Consider the following 17,888-nt stretch of genomic DNA (forward strand, 5'->3'; position numbering starts at 1 on the left):
TACTGTTATTTCTATATCCAGTTTCATATACTAAAAACGCAATCACCTATTTATAATAATTTCCTTGCAACATACAAAAACTAACTCTCCCAACCATATATATCATGACAGATAATAATTATCATTACGGGCTAGTAATTCAAAGACCCTAAGTTCCAATCCTATTTACATAAAATAATACTTATTTTCATAATTCAATAATAATAATAATAATAATAATAATAATAATAATAATAATAATAATAATAATAATAATAATAATAATAATAAATCGTAATAAGCAAAATTCCAATTCAAACTGTATTATCAATTCAAAACGTGTAAAAGAACATAGTCTAACCTTGCAAGGAGCAGCAAATATCCTACAATTAAATGCTGTGATTGCAATCAGTGTGAATTAAACCATGCTTTGGGAAATGAGCGAAATACAAGTACCAGTATGCAACGTTAACTTGTAAACGTAGCTAGTTTCGAATAGTGTACGTGTAAGTGCCACGTATCATAGAAATATCCACATTGCAATAATGTATAGTTTTTCATACTTTTTAAAAAATCTTTAATACATAAATGCACAATATTTATACTTTTCATAAATTTACTATATCAAATTAATATATTCACGCAATTAATTATTATTTATTAAATTCAGTAATAGATGAATCAAAATCCTCAACCGAGGTTATAAGTATACCCTGAAACCGGAAATTTCAAATGCTGAATCACAATATTTCTTCTTTACTTTCAGTTAGTGCAACAAATTCTACGTCATAAAAAAAATTGTCAACATCAATGAAGCAGCGGCGACAACAAGCAACCAGGAAAATAGGCAGCATCAAAGTAGCGGGTGTATCATCAAAGATAAGTGAAAAGGTATGTATTTCCTTTCTCTTCCTACCTGAGCTAAATTATAAAAGAGCCGACAAATAGCATTAACGCATGGCATAGCGGGTGTGGCGGGCGGACATAAGAAGTGCGCCGGTATCTATAGAGGAAAAACCCGCAACGGAAGCCAGACACTAATAGCGCCAGCGGAATCATCTTACACACTTCATGAGGTAAATAAAAAAGCAAACAGTGCTTCGTAATGCTTAATGAAAGATAAACAGGTTTTTCTATTACCAAATAAAAATGATCAGGACTATCTATGAACTCTTAAAAAATGAACAGGGCTTTCTGTAGACTGTTAAATAATGAACAGGGCTTTCTGTGGGCAGATAAAAATGAACAGGGCTTTCTGAGAAGGAATAAAACATTTAAGGGCTTTCTGAGAAGAAATGAAAAACAAATCCATGCTTCTAAGAAATAATAAAAAATGAATCGTGTTTTTAAAATAAAAATTCAAGCAAATTATGCATAAATCAGGTCACTATCGGTCCACAAACAAGTAAAAAGTTCCCTCTAAGAATATAAAAAGTACCGTAATCCCTATATACCTCTATAACTATTCCAAAGGATAAAAAAGAGTTGGTCCAAATTATGCCACAATGCTACTCTCCATTATTTTCTATCTTCCACTAGCAACAGGGGCCGCTTGGTGTGTTGTTCAAGGAGGTGGAAGACTGATCAGATTCTATTCTCTACATTAAATGGTCCTTATATACCTCACGAAATGTGCGGAGATCGCCGTTCTCACACTAACGTACGGAAGGATTCCCTTTAACTTCATATCTTCAAGCGAAAACCAGAATACGGCAAAACCTGTTAAAGTGTATATGAAGGATGGTCTTACAACTTCCTCATCGAAGCGATAGGTACCTTTGCTGTCTGTAGCTTTGGTATTCTCTACATCTTCGCTCGCAGCTGATTGTCAATGATGCGTCGTCAATATAGCGAAACGTTTGCTCGATTTTTGCAACGAAAGAAATTTTCTTCCAGTCATATTTTTCTTTTTAGAGCCAAGTGTCAATGTACGTCTGCTTCAAAGATCATTCTGCGCTGCACTGAATTTTCAGGCTCTTAGTAACGATAACAGTGAGCACAATAATCGAAACTAACTCTATCAACAATGATTTGCATACAATATTCTGTTAGACGTAACAAAAAATAAACTAACAATATTTACAAATTGAAGACAAATCCCAAGAAAACATTATGAATATATATGTGTATGAGTGTTCTGCTCGAAGGAAAATTTTATAACATTTGCCGAGTGGAATCAGGCGGAGTATTAGGGAAATATTGAACGGCTAATTTAAAAAATCAATTTGTTTCCAAATAATTTGATTCTATGAAAATGTAGAAGTTAGTGGCCTCAAGTCAAGGGATAGCTTAGAAATTAGAATTAGGATTTCCACATATACAGAAATTGAGAAATAATGAGTATGTTACCTTTTCTAAAAAATCTTATGTGTGGGGATAGAGAGGCATGGTGACACAATGATAGAGTCCTCACCTCGAGTACAAGGGGTTGTTGTTTCGATCTCGACGACGCTAGATCTCAGGGTTCTCCAGTTTTCCCAACATTGGAATTCCATCAATTATACCTTCATTCACTTCTCTTAATCCGCATCTCCTTTAGCCTAAAGAGTATAAACGTGAGATGTAACACTACAATGTTCATTTAACTCCATTCAAATTTTTCTGTTGGTAGCCTTATGCAACTATAAGAATAGAACCCTATGCACTGGAATTATAAAGGACAGGACCCATTATAACCATAAACTCATAACCACGATTTCGGATTGAATCCAGTCCATCACGCAAGTTCAACCTTCAGATCATTACCCATCGCAAGGGAGCTGAATGGCAGGGCCATGTCACCAGCCGTGGCCTATTTTATCCAGATAATCATTTGAATATATTAATTCCTATTCCTGCGACACAAGGGGCCTCGTAGCAAGAAGCCAAACCCTGAAGTTAATATAAGATCAATATAAGTTTCGAAAATATCGGAGACAACCAACAAGTGTCTGCGTATGAAATGAAGAAATTTTAGATATTTCAGAGGTTTAACTGCTTAAACCATTCCTAATGTTACGGTAAAGAATAATTACTTGGTAGACCTAAGGTAGAGTAAGTGAATAAGCTTTATATTATTAATTAAAATGTAATGCTTTGTATTATTCATGCAACAATTTTTAAACGCTCATCGCTCGCACATATTATGAGGGGAGACTTTTATAACAAATTTTCAAACCACTACAGCATTGCTTGCGTTAACACAAGAAATGAGGTGCTCGATTCTAGGAAGCTTATTACTACGGCAAACTGTAGGCTAAAACTGTATACTGTACACTAAAATGTAGTTTTCTTGTCATACTCATAAATCTAAGACTAAAATGTAGTTTTAGGAGTAGACACTAGTCAAACACTAAAATATAGTTTTCTTGTCATACACATAAATGTAAGGTAGGGGCAGTGGAAGCGATAACGTCCCTCATACATAAGGCAGAGCGTGAGCAATGCCAACTGACACAGCAGACTCCGATGGAAATGAATGAACAACTGGCTTAATTTCTTGAAAATGTTCATTGTAGAAAATTCACTGCCTGTATCCAAGTGCCCCATCGCGTTAGCACAGGCTCAGGAGGAAGTGGCACGTCTAGCAGTTGATCTCTGTAAACTCGAACACGTTGTGACGCCTTAAGAAACATTTCCTTCGTGGAAGAAACTAGTTGATTTACTTCGCAAAAGTTGTCTCTCACCTCTTCAGCAACACGCTGAAGAGCATGGGCCGAACAGATGAAATGAATTAAGTGAGGGTAAAAACTGTAAGTGCTCTAGTCGCTTTTAACACGTACGCTACACTGTCTGTATAGAGAACAAGGACTTTTTCATCCTGAACTCGTCCCGGTCACAACACTTTAAGACCATCGTTTACAAAGCGAGCAATCGTGGAATGATTCGTGCTTTCCAGCAATTTACGCGCAATAAGATAGGATTTAGATGGAGCATCTTCACTTAATTTTCCAATCACTAAATTTGCTACATAACGTTCCAAAACGTCTGTTGTTTCGTGCACAGAAATCCAAATATATGAACTACCTATTTCTGCCCTGATGGTATCTATAGCTTCCCTATAACAAACTTCGAGAAAACACTTTCGAAGAGTGGATTCGTCAGGAATTCGACGCCCGCAATACTTCTCCAGAAAAGCACAGTATTTTGGCACTTGAACTTTGTTTCAAGGAATGTTTGCTGCTATCATTGCTTGGCACAAGCCTTGAAAAACGGAATCACTGAAGTATCTTGATACATTTGTGTCAGGAGTTTTTTTTTTTTTTTCAGTTCGCAAAATTTTATTTCTTGTATGGAGTGCACTTCGTACATGTTGTTCCAACTCAGATTTCATTGAACATCCATTTTTTATCACACTCTTGGCACAACACTACTTTATCGTCCGTAGTAAACGCATCATCGATAGTTAACCACGACCGCAATTTCGCGGATAAAGTTGAGGCAATCGGAGCCATTTGTAACTTCGACGGTCAATACAGAACACGTGCGTTTTGCAACTCCTCCTGTCATTTAGTTGAACAAGCGAAGTTCTTTGAAAGCTTAGGTTACCTGCTATGATATTGCCATTGTCGCCAGCTTCTTGGAACGAACTCTTGCAGTAAGTTCCTGGAAGCACGCTAGCATACAGTTTTAACTTGAATTGCAGGATTTGCTTTCATCTTTTTTCCCGTCCGACCTCCGATAACAATCAAATAGACTTCATTTTAGGAATTTCCTGGCCTGTCGTCTGTCAGGCACGTGATCTGTCTTCCTCCAGAGTTGAGAATAAAGGGCGCTGCTAATGTACCCCGGAGGGAGGATTTTTAGTTGTTTCTTCTTATACTTCTTTTTTTTTTATCGGCGAAAATTCTGCGAAACATGGTTTGACAAATACAAAGAGAGAGAGAGAGAGAGAGATTTGCCTTTCGGTAAAGAAACGAAAAGATAGACATGTCAAAATTGAATCTAGATGCAAGCCTTGCACAGTTGGAGAGTTTATTTTTTTATTTTAAATTAAAATTTCAGTAAATGCAAAACTTTCACACAGTTTTATGTAAAAAAAAAAAATATGTGGAAGCCATAGAAATGCGTAATATTGGTCAAATATGTAAAAATATGTAATATGAAACTAGAGTTGAAGCACCCTACAGGTGTGAATCACAAACATTAAAGGATTAGATGAACCTACATATGAAAAAAAAATATGTAATTACATACAAATCCAGACATTACTTATATGAAAATGTTCCCCAAACACATGAAAGTATTATCATAGTGTAAGCAAACAACAAAATTAAGCTCGATTGACTGATTCCTGGCAATTATAATTTCGAGGGATTATTTTAGGAATGAAGGGAAATTTAGAGGAGTTTGGTAAGGGACGGAAGACAGTAAAATGTTAAACCAATTGTTTGGAATCTAGTATCTAGAATGTCTGCAAACATATATTATTTTTTCACTGCAAACATATATTAATTTCGAATACAAATATAGGAACAAACAAAAACTCTTCTTTCGAGGCTTGAAGCGATCCACTACGGCTAGAAAAATCTTAAACCTGAACGTATGGTAAAAAGTAGGAAGTTCATCCAACAGAAGCCTTGTGAATTGAATGAGTGAAACGAAGGACTACAAACTTGCATAGCATTTTGACACTGGATCCAATCCCATTCTCTTCTCTTTTTCCTTTCCTTTCCTTTCCTTTCCTTTCCTTTCATTTCATTTCCTTTCCTTTCCTTTCCTTTCCTTTCCTTTCCTTTCCTTTCCTTTCCTTTCCTTTCCTTTCCTTTCCTTTTTTTTGTTTCTTAGAAGGATACTTGTAAGATTTTCATATTAGTAAGAACTGAAACAATATAATAAAAAGTAGTTTTTGTTCTACTATGTATCTACTCAGAAGCATAGTAGTACTGTCGTAGGAAGTTCTGTATGGGTGCTCCTTCCGCCACCTCGTTACAACTTCGAACTCATATTACGAGACATTGAGAAAGAGTTTGTGACAAACACAGACACGACACACCATACAGGGGCACATTACCATTTGCAATCTTACTATAAAAAGTGTTATTACAGTTATATAACCAATGAAATAGCAAATTTCGAAGTTTTCAAAGGAACCGATGGCAAATTACTGTAGTTAAGCTTTCTAACTTGTCAGTAAGTTAATTTTTTCTTTGAGAAAGCATATAGTAACCAAGGAATGTGAGCAAACCAAAGTTTGGTTATGTAGAGGAGGATTATTTTTTAAATATATAAATTCTGCAGTTTTAGGTGCGTGTGACACGAGCACTTCGAAAAGATAGCAGAAGCGTGAAAGCAGAAATATACTATTGTATATAGTAGAGTGAAATACTGATATTAGAAGTGGCTACAACAAAATGACGTAATTTTTTCTAGTGTGAGAACACATATTTCATTAAATTCCTTGGGTTATGCACATGGGCGTCCGAAGAGGAAGGCAAGGTGAGGCTTGGCTCATCATCCTGGCTCACGAAAATGTATACAAATAAAAATACAAAACGAATATTGCAACCAGGGAAAGGGCTACCCCTAGAAAATTTTCTTTCGGCGTCCATGGTAATATGTAAACACATAAAAGAAAAGGGACATAAAATAGATTGTGAAAGAATAAAAGGATTAGAAAGAAAAAGAAGAGTGTGATAAAGTGGAAAAAAGCCCAATTGATTAAGAAATATTGGAAGGAGAAGTTGCTGAATTGGTTTAGTGGACTTGTGATCATGAATTTTGGGAAAAGATGATAGACAAAATAGAAAGAAGAACTTAAAAGAATTAACACGAGCTATTAGGACAGGTGTACAATGTTAATCGAATGTGATAATGGAGAACAGCAGGTGAGTAATGGTGAAGAGAAAGTGTAAGTAGTGCTCTCAACGGGTCGGGTCGGGTCGGGTTGAAGACCGATCCGTGACTCGAATTGAATGACCCGACCCGACCCGTGATCCGACCTGATTGACCTGACCCGAGAACCCGACCCGAGCTGACCCGATTGACCCGACCCGACAACCCGACCCGAGCTGACCCGACCCGACAACCCGACCCGAGCTGACCCGACTGACCCGACCCGACTCATTTGAGAGCACTATAGTCACGACACTGGGTGAACGCCATAATGCACTCCCATTGGGAATTAAACCCGGACCACGTGTACCGAAGTCTTACACGTTAACCACTAGCTAGATCAAGCGGGGGAATTCGTATATGCATCTTAATGAATATTTGGCACTTTTGAGGTTTGGTTATTTCTTTTTATAACTGATACCAATGTCCGACCTGGGAGAATTTTTTTTTCTTGCTTTAGTTGTATGTGACGAAATTTTTATTCTTATTCAAGGTCAGTGTTCTCACCTGCTTGGACGGCAGGGGGTCTTCTCGGAAGGCAGTAGCAAGAGTCTCTTGGCGGAGACAAAAGGAAATCGTTTAACTACAATGATAAGGGTTGAGGAAACAGGAGAACACCTGTGATTTTTTCCAACCCTTCAACTTTCATTCCAAAATAGGTTCTTATGATTCCGGGACCCGTGCCACTTTGATTTTTCTTTCTCGGTAATAAAAAGGTATTTTACAGTATATATAGTTACACGTAAGAAGATACATAATATGAATTTTGTAATTTAAAATTTAAAAATACAGTATGATATTTAATTATAAAGTACTAATTTTATTTCATCACTTTCAGCCCAACAAATGAAATTCAAACAATTCGCTCCCTGGGTCTTGGTCATCAATACTGCGTCTTATTCTTTGTCTTGCAGTTAAGTCTTGGTCCTGCATTTTGTAGTCGTGGTGGTCTTTCATGCTATGCAAGAGCCAAGAATGCTCGCATCATCGGTACAAATGAAGACCAAGTGTGATTTTGATTATGGTCTTTCATACTATGCGGAAAGCAAGAAAATATGCTCATCGCTACTTGGTGATCACCAAAACGAGGCTAAGAGCAAGATTACTATGCAATTCGTCTTGCATATCCAATCTTTATCTTGTTCTTGTATCGATGTCCTTGGGCTTGGTGAAATAAAATGAAATATTCAGTTTAAGGTCCCTCGATTCTGCACCGAGGCTAAGGGATACGGTGACCATGAGAAATGAATGAAATGGTGAAATAAAGAAAGTGGGAGGAAACAGGAGAACCCCCAGAAAACCCTCTACACGGCGTTTCTCCACCACAAAGCCTACTTAGGACAAACTGGGATCGAACCATGTACACCATGCACCAGAGATGAATTCTCTACCACTGAGCCACCGCAGACCTGCTTGGGCTTGGTCGTCCATATCCAATCTTTCTTTTGGCCTTACTTAAACAACTTCTAGTTTTGTTCTAAATCCAGACTCCATATTGGCGTAGATATTAATATTACAGTCGACTAGTAAAATCAATCTTCCACATTTATAAATTAAAGTACACACAAGTACAAAAATAAGCATTTACCATAAAAACACTAGCTGCAAGTATTCAAAATAGATTTATGGCTTCTATAAAATCAATTGAAAATTGCTATTTTTAATTAGGCAGCTAGTGAAAAACAGCAGCTTTCGACTCCAGCCGAGTTTAAGCTCAACCTAAACTCAGTTGACCAAAGTGAACTGACCCGACTGACCCGACCCGATTGACCCGACTGACCCGACCCGACAACCCTACCCGAGCTGACCCGATTGACCCGACCCGAGCTGACCTGACCCGACAACCCGACCCGACCCGACCCGACCCGTTTGAGAGCACTAAGTGTAAGTGACAAACACCTAATTAAGAGTTTAGTTTTTAACCAATTAAGAGTTTTATACCAGGTATAAAAGCTTATAAACAGTGCGCAAGAAGAGCAAGTGTTAACATCTAATTAAAAATTTACTTTTGAGCTCCTTCGTGGCTAAGCGGTTAGCGTACGCGCCTTTGGCGTGGGAGACCCGGGTTCGATTCCCGGTGGGAGCTCATGTGGTTCGGATTCCACGTTAATCAGTAGGTCCACGTCTCATATATACCTAGCCTCGCTGCTGAACGGGACGTTAAACTCAAAATCAACTCAACTCAAATTTACTTTTTACAGCCAATTAAAAGTTTACGTTTTGTAAAGATAAAGCGGGTGTGTCTTGCATTCATATTGTATTTAAGCTGTCAAAATTAGATATTTCTCTAATAATGTGTCTGAGGAAGGCTTTGTTGCATAGCCGAAACTGTATGTATATATTTTCTTGAAATATATATACTGCTTTGCATTGGAGCTTTATTAGCAATCTTGAATTTTCCAAAGCTACAATAACTAATTTACAAGCAGAATCTACTCCTACGGAGAAAGAAAGAGATATTCAAATGACGAGCATATAGGGAAATTGAAGTAGGTGCATGAATGGAGATAAAGATTCACAAAATTATTTCCCTGAATCCTTCCAAATTTGATATTTTCGATAATTTCTGTCATTCTTAACTTATGTATCATCAGTGTTTTCTTCTTTCTTCTCACATACAGAATGTAGTGAAATTATACATTATGTACACATCAATGATATATAACACTTATTGATCAACACACTCCAAGAAGAAATTTCTTCGTACATTAAATCCACAGAAAGAGTCTGTTTCAACACTGTAGATACTCACCAATTATCATCTACTAGTTGAAATATTAAGTGTACATTGGTTCGTATCTGTTCAGGTGTTTGTGGTAGCGGAAAAGTACGACCTGATGGAGTTTTAGCAGTCAGGGGAAATATACTTCTGCTTCTGACTATACAAGCAGATAAATGTTATTAAACAGGAAAAAAAGCCCGGGTCACTATGGCTGTTACGTATGACAAGCTCATGTTTATGTTCTGTGAAGAAAAGGTCACTTCTACGAAACTGAAGTAATGGACTGTCTCTCCAAGAAAAGGAAATCCAATACTTGTTCACTTTGTTACAATATTATATTGTGAGAGATGAGCTGAGTTTCGTTAGTGATTAAGGATTTCTCTGTTACTGGAATAATGAAATATACCAAATGAACGAGAATGCTCTTATGTGGAGACAGTTTACACAGTGACTACAAAAAAAAAAAGTTGATGTCAAAATAAGTTTCGAAGTATTATTCATGGTGATTAAGAATATAGGGACTAATAAACAAAATATTTCAAAAATATGTTTTTTATATGTCTAACGTTTTCAAAAATATTGTTATTTTTATTTTCTTCCGCGTGTTTGCTGACAAAGTTTTGAATTCATTATGAATACTAAGTTGCATGCTATGAAAACTATCATTCCAGTTTTTTACTATTAACTTTTACTAGGTATAATAACAGGATTTGTTTTCTAGTGACTCAACATAAAGTACGGGCGCCAAGCAAAGTCAGGGCGCAGAGGCAAACGATATTCGCACTTACTTTATGGGTTAAAGTCTATAAGCAATAAATACGGATCTACCTTCTTTATTAATTTCGTCATGCTTACCCTATGTATAATTGAGTTGTGAGAAAGAACGTTTCAGAATGCTCTTTCTATCTTACATGAATTACGTGCTTCGCACCTAGATAAAGAAGTTCCTAAAATATTAATATACTTATCCTTTTTATTAACGTCTCCCATACTAGTCTGCATTGATTAAGCAGATTGACATTAGAGTAATTAACAACTGTTCTCTCAGTGATACTGATTCCTGTTACATGCATACAAAGAAAAGTAATTAATTATATTTGTCGGGGTACATTATGTAATATTTAAATGAACAATATTGGGCAATATTTTCCATCATTGAAAGGATTTCTGTTATCACCGGACCATAATCGAAGTTACAAACAATGATGAACCCGCTACGTTTCCTAACCTAATTACAACGTTTTAAAGTATAAATATTGCAGCAAAAAAGAACACAATTCTCTTTCCAATAACCATGATGGTTTATTAACAGAACGGCACAAAATAGAATTTTTTTACGCATACATGTTATACAATTCAAATCTGGAGAAATACACGCACGCATCTACGAAAACAAAGACGAAAAACATTTAGTACACTACTGAAGTCGTTCAAACGCAATAGTGAGAACTGGGCTTTATGGACTGAAATAGTGACGTCACATCCTTCTCGTTGCCATGGTGATAGCAATTTTATTTTCTGAACAACATGGCCTAAGAATCTAAGTACAAAGCGAAAACAGTGACGTATTAGCTTCTTGATTGCAACATTAGAATAAAAGAAACACTTGTATACGTAAAATGGATTTCCAATGAATGAAACTACGAACAGATAGAAAAAGCAAACAATTAGGTAAATAATATCTTAGAATATGACAAACGTTGAAAGTGAAATGTTTCACCTTATATCGCAGATTTTGTGTAGATAGAGATCATGGCGGATACGTTGTTGGAAGGTGTGCAGAGCATGGCTTCGAAGTGTTTTACATATATGTGAAGACTAAGTTACGTATTATTACATAGTGCGAAGTGCCAACGAGAGTGCAATACAAACATAACAAATATTATAACAGTCGTGTGTGCTTAATTACAATAAGTTATAGTATAAACTTTTATCATAATTTAAGTACATACCCTGTCAGTTATTGGAACTTTCCTACGGAATTGGTGAGAACGTTCTTATGTTACTTCTTATATAATAATAGTGTTCATTTTTATTTTAAGTGTGTTGTGTTTAGTAAAGTGTTCATTTTAATTCTGTTTTTCGTAAAGAAACGATGCATGTTAACAATTATAATACCTGGTACTGAAAAATATGGAAGACCAGGCAACAATCAAAATGGCAGAAAATCAAAGTTTAGAAACAATGGATACTGACAACAGGGTTCCTTTTTCGGAACAAAACCAAGGTAGCATTGAAGTAGAGGAATCCTCTGTAAATACAAATGCAGATCTTCACTCTCAAAACTCTAATAACAAGAGTACTTATCATATAAACAATAATGCATATCAGAAAAAGTAAAATATAAGACTCACCATCTTGCACCTTACTATGTATTTCTAAAATCCAAAAAAGAAGACATTGGTTGAAAACACATTATGAGCATAAGTAGAAAACTATTCTTCGCTGAAATTCCAGGCATAGAAAAAATAGATAGCATATGCAAAAATTTGCTAAAAATTCAATTTTGTTCAGGGGGAAGAAGCTAACAATTTTCTAGAACAATATTCTAAATCAACAAAAATGGGAAGCATTCATCCCATATCACGTAATATACTCAACCGGAGTCATAAAAGGGGTAGATCCAGAAATAGAAATTAGTGATTTGTTAAATGATATTAAATGTGACATTACAGTGACGTCAGCACGTAGAATATACAGGAAAACCGAAAAAGGCGTATTACAACCCACATCAACAGTAATTTAAACTTTTGATTCACAATCTCTCCCATTAGATGTAAAACTGTACTACATGAAAAGAACTGTATACACATACATTCCTAGTATACGTCAATGCGTAGATGGCTGTAATAAATTTGGGCATAGGAGAGGCAGTTGCCGCCTCAAAAAGTCGCTTTGTATAAAATGTGGAGGAAATCATACACAGGAGACGTGTACCAATCCTTTACACTGCATTAACTACGGAAAGGAGCATGCGGCGAATTACTCTCAATGCCCAGAGAGAATTCGACAGAAGAAAATCATGGAACTAATGGCAAAGGAAAGACATTCCTTTAACGAAGCCAATAAAACACTAGGAAAAAAAATCAAATAACAAACATCACACAGACCCCAAGCAAGAACTCACCTCACTCACCTCCTCTTCATACAAACTTCAATTTCAATACGTCCAACAAGTCATATTGATCACTGGTATCCTTCGAAGATATGCCACCATTAGTAATACCACAACAAGAGATTTTTGATATTCTCCCTGAAAAAAGAAGACGAAATCAAACAGATTTTTAAACAATAAAACCAACCACAGAGTCATATTCAATCAATAATTATCCAGAATCTCCGCTCAGGATAACTTTATCACGACCAAATTCATTCTCTAAAAACTTCCCAAAAAACCCAATCTCACAATAAACCCCAGAAGGGAATCGCCAATACCTGCATCCAATTAAAAAAGAATTTAATAATTAAAGAAAAATCCTAGTAAATCAAAATTCACAAAAATCAAAATCAATAACAAAGGAATTTACATTGTGTGACTCAAAGGAGAAGTCAACAATCCTTCCAGTACGTCAGAGTCAATATGACAGTCTTATGACTTCACAAAACTTTGAACATGAGCAAAAATCAGGTGATAGATTCAAATTACACAAACAAAAAATAATGGAAGCTATTAAGAGGATCTGATATCTCTTCGCTTATGTTTCTAACTCTCCATTTGATAACATGTAAAATTTAATATGGTAATTTCTAACAAAGTATTGCAAGTAATGACTTGAAATTTTTAATACAAATACACAAGACCCATATAAATCCAACCACGGTCTCCAATTTACGTTACATACGTTAGATTAATTGCAATATATTATTCAGTAAGTTTGGCAACAGAGAATAAAAAGTATGCTGCAGAGGGGAGAGGGCTGACCATCTGTTTGCTTGTTAGCTGTTTTTAAAAGGACGCTTTTACCAGGAAAATCACGTTGTGATTCTCACTTCTCAGTGATTAGAATGGTCTGGTCTGTAAGAGCCCAAAACCACTTCTTTCTTCCTTTCACGGTTTGTTTGTTTCTTCCACCCCCTGCAGTCACAAGAAGACAATTTGTTTCGGAAAGCATTTTGAATTAGTAGCAAAAAGCAAAACTGAATGACACCACGGACGGATTAAAGGGAGGGACGGTCACTCCCTCCGAGAACATTTGAATACTTTGAATAATCGGAGTAAGAAACTAGAAATTGCGTAGTCTAATAAGAAAAGTTTGTTGAAGTATACAGATCAAGACGCATTTCAAGTGTTACAGTATTGTACTCTCCTCCCCTCCCCTCCCCTCCCTCCCAATTCCCTTCTGAAGAAGTTCTCTTTTGTTTCTCTGTTTCATATTAGCCTTTACACTTACACTTTCACTATCCAGTATTGATTTTGACCATACCATCTGCACAGCAAGGCGAGTAAGGTTTACGAGTCCTTCCTGCCCCCCCTTTTTAAAAATTGCTAATTATAATAAAATTTATCGAAAACAATTCCTCTCAACGATAAAGACTTATACACATTCATTATTGCAATCTTAAAATAAACTCGCCGCCTGTCTCGTATGCTAGCGATCTAATCTATACGAATAGATGAAAAGTTAGTTTGAAGCCTTATGTATTGTTTTTCTGTAAATAAGTCCGAATTCATATTTGTTTCTATTGTTGCATCGACAAAAGTGAGTGCCAAATCGTTTCAGGCTCGTTGGTCTTTGCGAGGTCCCTAAAGATGCAAGGCCGTGGGCAGTCGCCCACCACTTGAAACACCTCTGCACTAGAGGTCTGCACGTGCTCGGGCCTACAAAGCATGCATCACTTCGGGCCCGGGAGGGGTTCGAGCAGTAGCGTCATTTCAGATTTGGCTTGGGGGGCAAGACACCTTGATATATGTAAAATTTCGCGTTTTTCACTGACTTACTACTATTCTATTGATAAAATCTATATAAATCTCAAACTCAGAGGGGCAAATGCCTCTCCCTGCCCCCTAAATGACGCCCCTGGGTTCGGGCTGTGAATTTTTAAATATACAACCATATTTCTCGGACTTTTTCTGGCCTAACTTTGTAAATATTGTGTAAAACGATACAAATTGTACCTTTCTTTCTGGAGGACTTTTAAAACACAACTGCAAAATCAAACCTCGAATTGCTGTAAATAAAAATACAATTTTGCATTAATAATTAAGTTTCTGTAATTCGGACTTATTTCGGGCTCATTTGATTATCACAGAGCTCAGTCCGGGCTCAGGCCTAAATACTAAGACATATTTCGGACTGGGGTCGGGCCTCACATTATAAATTCACGGGCCGGGCCCGGGCTGAAAATTCCGGCCCGTGCAGACCTCTGCTCTGCACCTGCACACATTCCTTCCTAGTCCAGAAAATCTCCTCCCCTCCGCATCGTCAATAATGGTAAATATGTTCCTTGTATATTTGCTTATTATTATAAGAGAAGTTGAAACCAGAATTCTAAAATTTGTTCGTTCTCTGGGGTAATGTAAGTAATGCAAATTAAGAAAGATATGCGTAATATACACATGTCAGAAAAACTTGCTATCAATTTGAATAGACCTTGTACGTAATGTTTATTTTAGAAATAATAAACTTATGCAAATATATCGAGACATCTGAAATTTAATGTTAAATAGTGGCGAGTGAGCCAGAAGGGGCGTGCACTATTCAGTTAGTCAAAGAACTCGTAGCTTGAAAACTACTATTTAAACCAATATTGAATTAGACAAATTTGTAAAAAGTAAGATAACCATAGTTGGAAATAGTGTGTATATTTTTTTAGGAGGAAACCCAGAAGTACATTCTCGTAAATAATAATAATAATAATAATAATAATAATAATAATAATAATAATAATAATAATAATAATAATAATAATAATAATAATAATAATAATAATCAGTGGTGTAATTAGGAGGCTTCCGGGATTAAGCCCCCTGAAATCTTGCTTACTATAGTAAAGTATATGAAATATCTTGCAGAATTTTCACATTTTCAGGCAAATCCCCCCAAAATTTAGCAAAGCCCCCGAAACAAAATCGTAAATACGCCACTGATAATAATAATAATAATAATAATAATAATAATAATAATAATAATAATAATAATAATAATAATAATAATAATAATAATAATAATAATAATAATAATCTTCCTCACTTCAATCATACACGTGTAGGTTGATGGGCAAGAAGGAAATTTTAAAACTTTTCTCTCCCCTGGGAGAGCTGTTTTATAATTTGATAAGGTCTCTTCTTCGTTACTGCATTTACCCTTGGTCGGGCCGCGGTGGCTCAGTGGTAGAGCGTTCACCTCTAATCCATGGCGTTCTTATTTCGATCTCAGCTCGCACCAAGTGAACTTTGTGAAGGACAAACACCATGTGTTGGGGTTTTCTCGGGGTTCTCCCGTTTCCTTCCACTTTCTGCATTCCACCATTTCCTTCATTTCTCAACATCACTAGCTCCTTAAACCTACCAGGCATAACTGTGGGACGTAAAACTTATAGATTTTTCTATCCTTGGTCTTCCACTTCCTGTTTTTTCTTCTGCCTTTTCCTCTATCAACACGGTGTCCGATCTGAGTGTCGAATAAGATAGGTAAGCATGCTCTTTCTTCTCTTTCCTATTATCTTCATGATCTGTCGTCCTTTACTAGCTTCCTTTAGTACGTCTTCATTCCTTCCCTTATTACTATTACTATTATTATTATTATTATTATTATTATTATTATTATTATTATTATTATTATTATTATTATTATTATTATTATTATTATTAATCTTTCTACGAGTACATCTCGCTTTTGTGGCAAGATTCGCCCATTCTAAGGGTTTAAACTTTCGATCTTGATTATAAAAATTCATTATACATTATAAAAGTCTATACAAAGAAATGTATAGGTCTACATCTTATAAATAGTATACACACATTCTACCATTATAAAAATAGTATACATCTTACAAAAATATATTATCAACGAAATACCTCACTACTGTCAAACAACACTTGTACTGTGTATATATTTATATTAATTATATAGACTGTCATGTCTTTTAATCACATGGCTACCCAGCTTGCCTCACGACGATGGGCAGACGCCAATAATTTGAGTATTCTAGCAGGGAATCAGGAACCAGGCGATCAGGAGTCGAACGCTCTAATCATTAGACTATGAAACCCCATTGAATGACTATAAGATTAAAATTCAAATGATTCTACAAAAAACAATTATCAACGAAATATTTCACTACATTTCTAACACTAACGACATTTATACTGTTGATACATTTGTATTAATTACTTTATGAAAACGAAACTATATATCTGAAATTAAAACGATCTTACAAAAGCATTTTTTTCCCCAACAAAATACCTTACTATTGTCAAACAACATTTATATTATGTGTACACATTTATATTAATTACATTATAGAAAAGAATAGAATGATTATATGCTTGAAGTTAACTCATCCAAAAAGCAATTATCAATAAAATATCTTAATATTGTACACTGATTGCATGTACTGTACACTTTGTATATTACCAATACACTAATGTCTGAAAATTGAATAAAAATATTGTATGTATGAAATTGTTACATTGACCCCACAAAACCAATTTTTGCCAAGTCTAATACCATCTTTCAAAGACATTACTTTTAGTTTTATTACAAAGTATTTTTGTTCGTTCCAAATTTTTAATACAAACTACTGCTGCTGTTGTCTTTTTACATTTACTGTCTTCGAGTTTATTTTTGTTTGTCGAATCTAACACTGAGGTTCACGACGGAGAGGAAGTGACTGTCCCAACCGAGAATCAACAATTCCAGGGAGTATAACTGCTATTTCTATAGACAGCCGACAAAAGGGCAAAGCTGCCCAAAACAAGTTTTTGAAAAAAAGGAAAAAAAGAAAGAAAATCAGAAAGAAAGAATCAGAGGCGACATTGGTTTTTAGCCTGAAGCGCTCATAAATCACTACCACGTGTCGCGAAACTAGTAGGGCTAGAGGTTCCGAGGGCTCTCAATTCCTTCAAAAAGATCTATCCATATACTATATACAGCATAATTGCCAAACTTACTGAAGAATATATTACAATTAATCTAACGCACGTAACGTAAATTGGAGACCGTGGTTGGATTTATATGGGTCTTGTGTATTTGTATGAAAAATTTCAAGTCATTACCTGCAATACTTTGTTAGAAATTACCATATTAAATTTTACATGTTATCAAATAGAGAGTTAGAAACCTAAGCGAAGAGGTATCAGATCCCCTTAAAAGTTTTCTACATTTTTTGATCCCAATATGGAAAGCAATAGTAACCCTCAACTAGAAATTAT

This window comes from Thermobia domestica, chromosome 1 (assembly GCF_964235325.1).
Source record: "Thermobia domestica chromosome 1, izTheDome1.hap1.1, whole genome shotgun sequence".
NCBI lineage: Eukaryota > Metazoa > Arthropoda > Insecta > Zygentoma > Lepismatidae > Thermobia > Thermobia domestica.